This window comes from Triticum urartu, chromosome 2A (genome assembly GCF_056163025.1).
Source record: "Triticum urartu cultivar PI428250 chromosome 2A, HENAU_Tu73, whole genome shotgun sequence".
Classification (NCBI taxonomy): Eukaryota; Viridiplantae; Streptophyta; class Magnoliopsida; order Poales; family Poaceae; genus Triticum; species Triticum urartu.
The window spans coordinates 509,342,169-509,355,895 of NC_141874.1; positions in this window are offsets into that span (position 1 = coordinate 509,342,169).

Below are 13,727 nucleotides of genomic sequence, written 5' to 3' on the forward strand. Positions count from 1 at the left end.
CGGTAATGCACATCACTTAAGCCTTGCAAGCATTGCAACTAAATGAGTTAGTTGCGGAATGATGTATTACAGAACGAGTAAAGACACTTGCCGGCAACGAGATTGAACTAGGTATTGGAATACCGACGATCGAATCTCGGGCAAGTAACATACCGATGACAAAGGGAACGACGTATGTTGTTATGCGGTCTGACCGATAAAGATCTTCGTACAATATGTAGGAGCCAATATGGGCATCCAGGTCCCGCTATTGGTTATTGATTGGAGACATGTCTCGGTCATGTCTACATTGTTCTCGAACCCGTAGGGTCCGCACGCTTAAGGTTTCGATGACAGTTATATTATGAGTTTATGAGTTTTGATGTACCGAAGGAGTTCGGAGTCCCGGATGAGATCGGGGACATGACGAGGAGTCTCGAAATGGTCGATACGTAAAGATTGATATATTGGACGACTATATTCGGACATCGGAAAGGTTCCGAGTGATTCGGGTATTTTTCGGAGTACCGGGTAGTTACGGGAGAAGCAATGGGCCTTGATGGGCTTTAGTGGGAAGAGGAGAAAGGGCCAAGGGGCTGCTGCGCCCCCCTCCCCTCTAGTCCGAATTGGACTAGGGAAAAGGGGGCCGGCCACCTCTCCTTCTCCTCCACTTCCTTCTCCCTTCCTCCCCTCTTGGTGGACTCCTACTAGGACTTGGAGTCCTAGTAGGACTCCACATCCTGGCCGCACCAACCTTGGCAGGCCTCCTCCTCCTCCTCCATCCTTTATATACTGAGGCAAGGGGCACCCCAAAGACACAAGTTGATCCACGTGATCTATTCCTTAGCCGTGTGCGGCGCCCCCAGCCACCATAGTCCTCGATAATACTGTAGCGGAGTTTAGGCGAAGCCCTGATGCTGTAGTGCATCAAGATCGTCACCACGCCATCGTGTTGACGGAACTCTTCCCCGACACTTTGCTGGATCGGAGTCCGGGGATCGTCATCGAGCTAAACGTGTGCTAGAACTCGGAGGTGCCATAGTTTCGGTGCTTGATCGGTCGGATCATGAAGACGTACGACTACATCAACCAAACGCTTCCGTTGTCGATCTACTAGGTATGTAGATCACACTCCCCCCTTCGTTGCTATGCATCACATGATCTTGCGTGTGCGTAGGAATTTTTTTGAAATTACTACGAAACCCATCAGTGGCATCCGAGCCTAGGTTTTATATGTTGATGTTATATGCACGAGTAGAACACAAGTGAGTTGTGGGCGATATAAGTCATACTGCCTACCAGCATGTCATACTTTGGTTCGGCGACATTGTTGGACGAGACGACCCGGACTGACATTACACGTACGCTTACGCGAGACCGGTTCTCCCGACGTGCTTTGCACATAGATGGCTTGCGGGCGACAGTCTCTCCAACTTTAGTTGAACCGAGTGTGGCTACGCCCGGTCCTTGCGAAGGTTAAAACGGAGTCAAATTGACAAACTATCGTTGTAGTTTTGATGCGTAGGTAAGATTGGTTCTTGCTTAAGCCCGTAGCAGCCACGTAAAACTTGCAACAACAAAGTAGAGGACGTCTAACTTGTTTTTGCAGGGCATGTTGTGATGTGATATGGTCAAGAAATGATGCTGAATTTTATTGTATGAGATGATCATGTTTTGTAACCGAGTTATCGGCAACTGGCAGGAGCCATATTGTTGTCGCTTTATTGTATGCAATGCAATCACGATGTAATGCTTTACTTTATCACTAAACGGTAGCGATAGTCGTGGAAGCACAAACTTGGCGAGACGACAACGACGCTACGATGGAGATCAAGGTGTCACGCCGGTGACGATGGTGATCACGACGATGCTTCGGAGATGGAGATCACAAGCACAACATGATGATGGCCATATCATATCACTTATATTGATTGCATGTGATGTTTATCTTTTTTATGCATCTTATCTTGCTTTGATTGACGGTAGCATTATAAGATGATCTCTCACTAAATTATCAATAAGTGTTCTCCCTGAGTATGCACCGTTGCCAAAGTTCGTCGTGCCCAGACACCACGTGATGATCGGGTGTGATAAGCTCTACGTCCATCTACAACGGGTGCAAGCCAGTTTTGCACACGCAGAATACTCGGGTTATACTTGACGAGCCTAGCATATGCAGATATGGCCTCGAAACACGGAGACCGAAAGGTCGAGCGTGAATCATATAGTAGATATGATCAACATAACGATGTTCACCATTGAAAACTACTCCATATCACGTGATGATCGGTTATGGTTTAGTTGATTTGGATCACGTGATCACTTAGAGGATTAGAGAGATGTCTGTCTAAGTGGGAGTTCTTTAAGTAATATGATTAATTGAACTTAAATTTATCATGAACTTAGTCCTGGTAGTATTTTGCAAATTATGTTGTAGATCAATAGCTCGCGTTATTGCTTTCATATGTTTATTTTGATATGTTCCTAGAGAAAAATTGTGTTGAAAGATGTTAGTAGCAATGATGCGGATTGGATCCGTGATCTGAGGTTTATCCTCATTGCTGCACAGAAGAATTATGTCCTTGATGCACCGCTAGGTGACGGGCCTATTGCAGGAGCAGATGCAGACGTTATGAACGTTTGGCTAGCTCAATATGATGACTACTTAATAGTTTAGTGCACCATGCTTAACAGCTTAGAATCGGGACTTCAAAGACGTTTTGAACGTCATGGACCATATGAGATGTTCCAGGAGTTGAAGTTTCAAGAAAATACCCGAGTTGAGAGATATGAAGTCTCCAACAAGTTCTATAGCTAAAAGATGGAGGAGAATCGCTCAACTAGTGAGCATGTGCTCAGATTGTCTGGGTACTACAATCACTTGAATCAAGTGGGAGTTAATCTTCCAGATAAGATAGTGATTGACAGAATTCTCTAGTCACCATCACCAAGTTAGTAGAACTTCGTGATGAACTATGATATGCAAGGGATAACGGAAACGAATCCCGAGCTTTTCATGATGATGAAATCGATGAAGGTAGAAATCAAGAAAGAGCATCAAGTGTTGATGGTTGAAAAGATCACTAGTTTCAAGAAAAGGGCAAAGGGAAGAAGGGGAACTTCAAGAAGAACAGCAAGCAAGTTGCTGCTCAAGTGAAGAAGCCCAAGTCTGGTCCTAAGCCTAAGACTAAGTGCTTCTACTACAAAGGGACTGGTCACTGGAAGCGGAACTGCCCCAAGTATTTGGCGGATAAGAAGGATGGCAAAGTGAACATAAGTATATTTGATATACATGTTATTGATGTGTACTTTACTAGTGTTTATAGCAACCCCTCAGTATTTGATACTAGTTCAGTTGCTAAGATTAGTAACTCGAAACGGGAGTTGCAGAATAAACAGAGACTAGTTAAAGGTGAAGTGACGATGTGTGTTGGAAGTGGTTCCAAGATTGATATGATCATCATCGCACATTCCCTATACTTTCGGGATTAGTGTTGAACCTGAATAAGTGTTATTTGGTGTTTGCGTTGAGCATGAATATGATTTGATCATGTTTATTGTAATACGGTTATTCATTTAAGTAAAAGAATAAATTGTTGTTCTGTTTACATGAATAAAACCTTATATGGTTACACACCCAATGAAAATAGTTTGTTGGATCTCGATTGTAGTGATACACATAATCATAATATTAAAACCAAAAAGATGCAAAGTTAATAATAATAGTGCAACTTATTTGTGGCACTGCCGTTTAGGTCATATTGGTGTAAAGCGCATGAAGAAACTCCATGCTGATGGGATTTTGAAATCACTTGATTATGAATCACTTGGTGCTTGCGAACCATGCCTTATGGGCAAGATGACTAAAGACTCCGTTCTCCGGAACAATGGAGCGAGCAACTGACTTATTGGAAATAATACATACTGATGTATGCGATCCGATGAGTGTTGAAGCTCGCGGCGGGTATCGTTATTTTCTGACCTTCACATATGATTTGAGCAGATATGGGTATATCTGCTTGATGAAACATAAGTCTGAAACATTTGAAAAGTTCAAAGAATTTCAGAGTGAAGTGGAAAATCATCGTGACAAGAAAATAAAAGTTTCTACGATATGATCGCAGAGGTAAAACATTTGAGTTACGAGTTTGGTCTTCAATTAAAACAATGTGAAATAGTTTCACTACTCACGCCACCTGGAACACCATAGTGTAATGGTGTGTCCGAACGTCATAACCGTACTTTATTAGATATAGTGCGATCTATGATGTCTCTTACCGATCTACCACTATCGTTTTGGGGTTATGCATTAGAGACAGCTGCATTCACGTTAAATAGGGCACCATCTAAGTCCGTTGAGATGACAACAATCTGAACTGTGGTTTGGCAAGAAACCAAAGTTGTCGTTTCTTAAAGTTTGGGGTTGTGATGCTTATATGAAAAAGTTTTCATCCTAATAAGCTCAAACCCAAATCGGAGAAATATGTCTTCATAGGATACCCAAAGGAGATTGTTGGGTACACCTTCTATCACAAATCCGAAGGCAAGACTTTTGTTGCTAAATTCGGAGTTTTTCTAGAGAAGGAGTTTCTCTCGAAAGAAGTGAGTGGGAGGAAAGTAGAACTTGATGAGGTAACTGTACCTGCTCCCTTATTGGATAGTAGTTCATCACAGAAATCTGTTCTTGTGACTACTACACCAATTAGTGAGGAAGCTAATGATGATGATCATGTAACTTCAGATCAAGTTACTACCAAATCTCGTAGGTAAACCAGAGTGAGATCCGCACCAGAGTGGTACGGTAATCCTGTTCTGGAAGTCATGTTACTAGACCATGACGAACTTGCGAACTATGAGGAAGCGATGATGAGCCCAGATTCCGCAAAATGGTTTGATGCCATGAAATCTGAGATATGATCCATGTATGAGAACAAAGTATGGACTTTTGTTGACTTGCCCGATGATCGGCAAGCCATAGAAAATAAATGGATCTTCAAGAGGAAGACGGACGCTGATAGTAGTGTTACTATCTACAAAGCTAGAATTGTCGCAAAAGGTTTTCGACAAATTTCAAGGTGTTGACTACGATGAGATTTTCTCACTCGTATCTATGCTTAAGTCTGTCCGAATCATGTTAGCAATTGCCGCATTTTATGAAATCTGGCAAATGGATAAACAAAACTGCATTCGTTCATAGATTTATTAAAGAAGAGTTGTATATGATACAACCAGAAGGTTTTGTCAATCCTAAATGTGCTAACAAAATATGCAAGCTCCAGCGATCCATCTATGGACTGGTGCAAGCATCTCGGAGTTGGAATATACGCTTTGATAAGTTGATCAAAGCATATAAGTTTTATACAGACTTGCGGTGAAGCCTGTATTTACAAGAAAGTGAGTGGGAGCACTACAACATTTCTGATAAGTATATGTGAATGACATATTGTTGATCGGAAATAATGTAGAATTATTCTGCAAAGCATAAAGGAGTGTTTGAAAGGAATTTTTCAAAGAAAGACCTTGGTAAAGCTGCTTACATATTGAGTATCAAGATCTATAGAGATAGATCAAGACGCTTGATAAGATTTTCAATGAGTACATACCTTGACAAGATTTTGAAGTAGTTCAAAATGGAACAGTCAAAGAAAAAGTTTCTTGCCTGTGTTACAAGGTGTGAAGTTGAGTAAGACTCAAAGCCCGACCACGGCAGAAGATAGAAAGAGAATAAAAGTCATTCCCTATGCCTCAGCCATAGGTTCTATAAAGTATGCCATGCTGTGTACCAGATCTATTGTATACCCTACACTGTGTTAAGCAAGGGAGTACAATAGTGATCTAAGAGTAGATCACTGGACAGCGGTCAAAATTATCCTTAGTGGAATAAGGAAATATTTCTCAATTATGGAGGTGACAAAAAGGTTCATCGTAAAAGGTTACGTCGATGCAAGTTTTGACACAGATCTGTATGACTCTAAGTATCGATCTAGATACATATTGAAAGTGGGAGCAATAAGCTAGAGTAGCTCCGTGCAGAGCATTGTTGACATAGAAATTCGCAAAATACTTACGGATCTGAATGTGACAGACCCGTTGACTAAAATTATCTCACAAGCAAAACATGATCACACCTTAGTACTCTTTGGATGTTAATCACATAGCGATGTGAACTAGATTATTGACTCTAGTAAACCCTTTGGGTGTTTATCACATATCGATGTGAACTATGGGTGTTAATCACATGGTGATGTGAACTATTGCTGTTAAATCACATGGCGATGTGAACTAGATTATTGACTCTAGTGCAAGTGGGAGACTGAAGGAAATATGCCCTAGAGGCAATAATAAAGTTATTATTTATTTCCTTATATCATGATAAATGTTTATTATTCATGCTAGAATTGTATTAACCGGAAACATAATACATGTGTGAATACATAGACAAACAGAGTGTCACTAGTATGCCTCTACTTGACTAGCTCGTTAATCAAAGATGGTTATGTTTCCTAACCATGAACAATGAGTTGTTATTTGATTAACGGGATCACATCATTAAGTGAATGATCTGATTGACATGACCCATTCCATTAGCTTAGCACCCGATCGTTTAGTATGTTGCTATTGCTTTCTTCATGACTTATACATGTTCCTATGACTATGAGATTATGCAACTCCCGTTTGCCGGAGGAACACTTTGTGTGCTACCAAACGTCACAACGTAACTGGGTGATTATAAAGGAGCTCTACAGGTGTCTCCAAAGGTACATGTTGGGTTGGCGTATTTCGAGATTAGGATTTGTCACTCCGATTGTCGGAGAGGTATCTCTGGGCCCTCTCGGTAATGCACATCACTTAAGCCTTGCAAGCATTGCAACTAAATGAGTTAGTTGCGGAATGATGTATTACAGAACGAGTAAAGACACTTGCCGGCAACGAGATTGAACTAGGTATTGGAATACCGACGATCGAATCTCGGGCAAGTAACATACCGATGACAAAGGGAACGACGTATGTTGTTATGCGGTCTGACCGATAAAGATCTTCGTACAATATGTAGGAGCCAATATGGGCATCCAGGTCCCGCTATTGGTTATTGATTGGAGACATGTCTCGGTCATGTCTACATTGTTCTCGAACCCGTAGGGTCCGCACGCTTAAGGTTTCGATGACAGTTATATTATGAGTTTATGAGTTTTGATGTACCGAAGGAGTTCGGAGTCCCGGATGAGATCGGGGACATGACGAGGAGTCTCGAAATGGTTGAGACGTAAAGATTGATATATTGGATGACTATATTCGGACATCGGAAAGGTTCCGAGTGATTCGGGTATTTTTCGGAGTACCGGGTAGTTACGGGAGAAGCAATGGGCCTTGATGGGCTTTAGTGGGAAGAGGAGAAAGGGCCAATGGGCTGCTGCGCCCCCCCTCCCCTCTAGTCCGAATTGGACTAGGGAAAAGGGGGCCGGCCACCTCTCCTTCTCCTCCACTTCCTTCTCCGTTCCTCCCCTCTTGGTGGACTCCTACTAGGACTTGGAGTCCTAGTAGGACTCCACATCCTGGCCGCACCAACCTTGGCCGGCCTCCTCCTCCTCCATCCTTTATATACTGAGGCAAGGGGCACCCCAAAGACACAAGTTGATCCACGTAATCTATTCCTTAGCCGTGTGCGGCGCCCCCAGCCACCATAGTCCTCGATAATACTGTAGCGGAGTTTAGGCGAAGCCCTGCTGCTGTAGTGCATCAAGATCGTCACCACGCCGTCGTGCTGACGGAACTCTTCCCCGACACTTTGCTGGATCGGAGTCCGGGGATCGTCATCGAGCTGAACGTGTGCTAGAACTCGGAGGTGCCGTAGTTTCGGTGCTTGATCGGTCGGATCGTGAAGACGTACGACTACATCAACCAAACGCTTCCGTTGTCGATCTACTAGGTATGTAGATCACACTCCCCCCTTCGTTGCTATGCATCACATGATCTTGCGTGTGCGTAGGATTTTTTTTGAAATTACTACGAAACCCATCAATAACTAATACTCGCAACCTGACGTGTTAAAGGGGTTGTCAATCCCTTTCGGGTAACGGTGCCAGAAATTGGTGCGTGGACGGGAGAAAGTTGTAATAGATTGAATAAATAGATCACAAATAAAATAAAGTGCAGCAAAGTATTTTTGTATTTTTGGTTTAATAGATCTGAAAATAAATGCAAAGGAAAAGTAGATCGCAAAGGCAAATATATGAGAAAGAGACCCGTGGGCCGTAGGTTTCACTAGTGGCTTCTCTCGAGAAAAATAGCAAACGGTGGGTGAACAAATTACTGTTGGGCAATTGATAGAACTTGAAATACTCATGATGATATCCAGGCAATGATCATTACATAGGCATCACGTCCAAGATTAGTAGACCGACTCCTGCCTGCATCTACTACTATTACTCCACACATCAACTGCTATCCAGCATGCATCTAGTGTATTTAGTTCATGGAGAAATGGACTAATGCAATAATAAGGGTGACTTGATGTAGACAAAATCTATCTATGTAGAGATAGACCCCATCGTTTCATACTTAGTAGCAACGGTACATACGTGTCGGTTCCCCTTCTGTCACTGGGATCAAGCATCGTAAGATCGAACCCACTACAAAGCACCTATTCCCATTGCAAGATAAATAGATCAAGTTGGTCAAACAAAACCGAAATATCGGGGAATAAATACGAGGCTATAAGCAATCATGCCTAAAATAGATCAAAGAAACTCAAATACTTTCATGGATATAAAATGATGGATCTGTTCATCGATCCCAATAAACACATCGCAAAAGAGTTACATCATATGGATCTCCAAGAGACCATTGTATTGAGAATCAGCGAGAGAGAGAGGAAGCCATCTAGCTACTAACTACGGACCCGAAGGTCTACAAAGAACTACTCACGCATCATCGGAGAGGCCCCCATGGAGGTGGTGAACCCCATCCGAGATGGTGTCTAGATTGGATGTGGTGGTTCTGGACTCTGCGGCGGCTGGATCAATATTTCGTTGAATCCCCTAGGGTTTCTAGAATATTGGGGTATTTATAGAGCAAAGAGGCGGTCCGGGGGCACCCGAGGTGGGCACAACCCACCAGGGCATGCCTGGGCCTCCTGGTGCGCCCTGGTGGGTTGTGCTCTCCTCGGAGCACCCCCCCAGGCACAGCCAGGGCCCATTGTGTTCCTTCTGGTCCAAAAAAATCTCCGTAAAGTTTCGTTGCATTTGGAGTCCGTTTGGTATTTATTTTTTGCGATGTAAAAACCATGGAAAAAACAACAAGTGGCATTTGGCACTATGTCAATAGGTTAGTACAAAAAATGATATAAAATGATTATAAAACATCCAATATTGATAATATAGCAGCATGGAACAATCAAAAATTATAGATACGTTGGAGACGTATCATGGGCGCGAGGTGGAGCGCAGGCATTGGCAGCGAGCACATATGCCCATCATCAAAAGTGAGCTCCTCGAGCTGATCTAGGGCGGGGGATCGGAACTAGTCGTCAAGCTTGGCTCGGTCCTTTCCATTGGAACGGAACTTGCCCATTCTAAGGCCTGGTAAGCCACAAGTATTGGGGATCGCAATGGTTTTCGAGGGTAGAGTATTCAACCCAAATTTATTGATTCGACACAAGGGGAGCCAAATAATATTCTCAAGTATTAGCAGCTGAGTTGTCAATTCAACCACACCTGGAAACTTAATATCTGCAGCAAAGTATCTAATAGAAAAGTAATATGATAGTAGCGGTAACTGTAGCAAAAGTAATATTTTTGGTTTTATAGTGATTGTAACAGTAGCAACGGAAAAGTAAATAAGCAAAGAACAATATATGAAAAGCTCATAGGCGATGGATCGCTGATGGAGAATTATGTCGGATGCGATCAATCATGCAAAAATTAAAACATAGGGTGACACAAAACTAGCTCCAGTTCATCAATGTAATGTAGGCATGTATTCCGAATATAGTCATACGTGCTTATGGAAAAGAACTTGCATGACATCTTTTGTCCTACCCTCCCGTGGCAACGGGGTCCTATTGGAAACTAAGGGATATTAAGGCCTCCTTTTAATAGAGTACCGGACCAAAGCATTAACACTTAGTGAATACATGAACTCCTCAAACTACGGTCATCACCGGTAAGTATCCCGATTATTGTCACTTCGGGGTTAACGGATCATAACACATAATAGGTGAATATAGACTTGCAAGATAGGATCAAGAAGTCACATATATTCATGAAAACATAATAGGTTTAGATATGAAATCATGGAACTCGGGCCCTAGTGACAAGCATTAAGCATAGCAAAGTCATAGCAACATCAATCTCAGAACATAGTGGATAGTAGGGATCAAACCCTAGCAAAACTAACTCGATTACATGATAAATCTCATCCAACCCATCATCGTCCAGCAAGCCTACGATGGAATTACTCACGCACGGCGGTGAGCATCATGAAATTGGTGATGGAGGAAGGTTGATGATGACAATGGCGACGGATTCCCCTCCCCGGAGCCCCGAACGGACTCCAGATCAGCCCTCCCGAGAGAGTTTAGGGCATGGCAGCGGCTCCGTATCGTAAAACGCAATGAATCCTTCTCTCTGATTTTTTCTCCCCTAACACTAATATATGGAGTTGGAGTTGAGGTCGGTGGAGCGTCACGGGCCAATGAGGTAGGGGGCGCGCCCAGGGGGTAGGCGTGCCCCCACCCTTGTGGATAGGGTGTGGGCCCCTGGCGTGGATTCTTCCACCAGTATTTTTTATATATTCCAAAAATAATCTCCGTTGATTTTCAAGTCATTCCGAGAACTTCTATTTCTGCACAAAAATAACACCATGGCAATTCTGTTGAAAACAACGTCAGTCCGGGTTAGTTCCATTCAAATCATGCAAGTTAGAGTCCAAAATAAGGGCAAAAGTGTTCGGAAAAGTAGATACGTTGGAGACGTATCAACTCCCCCAAGCTTAAACCTTTGCTTGTCCTCAAGTAATTTAGTTGACAAACTGAAAGTGATAAAGAAAAACTTTTACAAACTCTATTTGCTCTTTTTGTTGTAAATATGTAAAGCCAGCATTCAAGTTTTCAGCAAAGATTATGAACTAACCATATTCACAATAACATTTATGTCCCATGTTTACTCATATCAATGGCATAATCAACAAGCGAGCAATAATAATAAATCTTGGATGAAAATACTTTCTCAAAACAATCATAATATGATATAACATGATGTTATCTCGCTAGCCCTTTCTGAGACCGCAAAACATAAATGCAGAGCACCCCTGAAGATCAAGGGCTGACTGGAAATTGTAATTCATGATAAAAGAGATCCAGTCAAGTCATACTCAATGTAAACTAATAATAATACATGCAAATGACATCGGTGCTCTCCAACTGGTGCTTTTTAATAAGAGGGTGATGACTCAACATAAAAGTAAATGGATAGGCCCTTCACAGAGGGAAGCAGGGATTTGTAGAGGTGCTAGAGCTCGATTTTGAAATAGAGATGAATAATATTTTGAGCGGTATACTTTCATTGTCAACATAACAACCGAGAGATCTCGATATCTTCCATGCTACACACATTATAGGCGGTTCCCAAGCAGAATGGTAAAGTTTATACCCCACCACCAACAAGCATCAATCCATGGCTTGCTCGAAACAACGTGTGCCTCCAACTAACAACAATCCTGGGGGAGTTTTGTTTGAAATTATTTTGATTTGATTTGAGCATGGGACTGGGCATCCCGTTGACCAGCCATTTTCTCGTGAGTGAGGAGCGAAGTCCACTCCTCTTGAGAATAACCCGCCCAACATGGAAGATACAGACAACCCTAGTTGATACATGAGCTATTCGAGCATATAAAACAAAATTTTTATTTGAAGGTTTAGAGTTTGGCACATACAAATTTACTTGGAACGGTAGGTAGATACCACATATAGGAAGGTATGGTGGACTCATATGGAATAACTTTTGGGGTTTATGGAGTTGGATGCACAAGCAGTATTCCCGCTTAGTACAAGTGAAGGCTAGAAAGAGACTGGGAAGCGACCAGCTAGAGAGCGACAACAGTCATGAACATGCATTAAAATTAATCAACACTGAATGCAAGCATGAGTAGGATATAATTCACCATGAACATAAATATCGTGGAGGCTATGTTGATTTGTTTCAACTACATGCGTGAACATGTGCCAAGTCAAGCCACTCAAATCGTTCAAAGGAGGATACCACCCTATCATACCACATCACAACCATTGTAATAGCATGTTGGCATGCAAGGTAAACCATTATAAACTCCTAGCAATTTAAGCATGGCATGGGAAACTATAATCTCTAATTGTCATTGCAAACATGTTTCATTCATAATAGGCTGAATCAGGAACCATGAACTAATCATATTTACAAAAACAAGAGAGGTCGAGTTCATACCAGCTTTTCTCATCTCAATCAGTTCATCATATATCTTCATTATTTCCTTTCACTTGCACGACCGAATGGTGTGGATAATAATAATAGTGCACGTCCATTGGACTAAGCTGGAATCTGCAAGCATTCAATACATGGGAGAAGACAAGGTAATATGGGCTCTTTGTTAGATTAACAATAATGCATATGAGAGACACTCAACATTTTCATCATGGTCTTCTCCTCTCGACCCCCAAGGAAAAGAAAGGAAATAAAACTATTTACATGGGAAAGCTCCCAACAAGCAAAAGAAGACCGAGAAATATTTTTGGGTTTTCTTTTTAATTACTACTACTACTACAAGCATGGAAAGTAAACTAGCTAAAAGCTACAACTATTTTTTGGTTTTTCTTAAGGTTTTTCAAACACACAAGAAGAAATCTTAAAAAGAAATTAAAGTAGCATGGATGATACAATGAAAAACTATGAGCATCGACAACTGGCATGAATGTGTGAACATGAATGTAATGTCGGTGAGAAATATGTACTCCCCCAAGATTAGGCTTTTGGCCTAAGTTGGTCTATGCCCATGGATGGCCTGGTGGATATCCAAAGTTGAAGTTGGGGTCATACTGAGATGCATCAGCTATTGCCTGAAGAGCTGCAGCTTGGAGGCGAGCTGCCTCCGTCCTCCTCTCGTACTCATTCGCTTCCTCCCTGGTTATAACATATCTCCTTTTTGCCTGAAAGTCAAAGAAAGTAGGAGGAGGGAAAGCGACGTGATAGGTGCATCGTCTGTCAAAGATTACTCGGTACTGGAAGGACTGATTGTTCCTCTCAACAAACTGATGACGAACCATAGCATTATAATCTAAATAAGCAGGAGGCAACTCAATATCATCTCTGCGTATGGGTATCTCAAGAAAATAAGCTAAATGGGTTGCATAAATTCCACCAAAGAAATCTCCATTAATAATATTATTATGCAACCTACGTGCAACAATGGCCCCCAAGTTATATTGTCTATCTCCTAATACATCACTCTTGAGAACACTTAGGTCGGGAACACACATGTGACATGCTTGATCCTTACCATTAATGCATCTACCTATGAAGAGAGCAAAATAATGTATGGCAGGAAAATGAATGCTCCCTATCGTAGCTTGTGTGATTTCCCTAGATTACCCCATAGTTATACTAGAAAGAAAGTCTTTATATTCAGATTTGCGAGGCTCACTAGCATTACCCCACTGTGGGAGTTTACAAGCGGTATTAAAATCTTATAAGTCCATGGTATAAGATTTATCATAAAGA